Genomic DNA, 1,238 nt, shown 5'->3' with positions numbered 1-1,238 from the left:
CAGGAAGCCACAGTAAGAACCAGAAATGGAACAACAGACTGGTTCAAAATTGGGAAAGGAATACACCAAGGCTGTATTTTTTCAGTCTGCTTATTTAACTTATATGCAGGTTGCATCATGTGAAATGCTGGGCTGGATGAAACACAAGGTGGAATCAAGATTGCCAGGAGAAATATCAATAACCTCAGATATGCAGATGACACCACCCTTATGGCAGAAAGTGAAGAGGAACTAAATAGCCTCTTGATGAAAGTGACAGAGGAGAGTGAAAAAGTTGACTAAAACTCAACATTCAAAAAATGAAGATCATGGCATACAGTCCCATCACTTTATGGCAACAAGATGGGGAAACAATGGAAACAATGATAGACTTTATCTTTTTGGTCTCCAAAATCACTATAGATGGTTACTGAAGCCATAAAATTAAAAGATGCTTGCCCCTTTGAAGAAAAACTATGATAGACCTAGACAGCCTATTAAAAAGCACAGACATTACTTGGCTGACAAAGTTCCATCTAGTCAAAGCTATGATTTTTTCCAGTAGTCATGCATGGATGTGAGAGTTGGACCATAAAGAAAGCTGAGCACTGAAGAACTGATGCTTTTGAATTGCAGTGTTGGAAAAGACTCTTGAAAGGCCCTTGGGCTTCAAAAAAATCCAACCAGTCCATTCTAAAGTAGATCAGTCCTGAATGTTCATTGGAAGGGCTGATGCTGATGCTGAAGCTCCAATACCTTCACCACCTGATGTGAAGAAGTGACTCTTTGGAAAAGACTCTGATGATTGAAGGTGGGAGGAGAAGGAGACAACAGAGGATGAGATGGTTTGACGGCATCACTGACTCAATGAACATGAGTTTGAGTAAGCCTTGGGAGTTGGTGGACAGGGAACCCTGGCATTTGCAATCCATAGGATTGCAGAGTCGGACATGACTGAGCAACTGAACTGAACTTAACTGAAAGTGAAGTGAAATCACTCAGTCGTGTCTGACTCTTTACGATCCCATGGAGTGTAGTCTACCAGGCTTCTCTGTCCATGGGATTTTCCAGGCAAGAGTACTGCAGTGGGTTGCCATTTCCTTCTCCAGGGGATCTTCCTGACCCAGGGATCAAACCCAAGTGTCCTGCATTGCAGGCAGACGCTTTACCCTCTGAGCCAACTGAAAAGCAACCTAAATGTTTGTCAACAGATGAATGGATAAAGATGACGTGGTACATACATACAGTGAAATATTACT

This window comes from Bubalus kerabau, chromosome 8 (assembly GCF_029407905.1).
Source record: "Bubalus kerabau isolate K-KA32 ecotype Philippines breed swamp buffalo chromosome 8, PCC_UOA_SB_1v2, whole genome shotgun sequence".
NCBI lineage: Eukaryota > Metazoa > Chordata > Mammalia > Artiodactyla > Bovidae > Bubalus > Bubalus kerabau.
The sequence above is the reverse complement of the archived record's forward strand: the minus strand, read 5'-3'. Positions refer to the sequence as shown.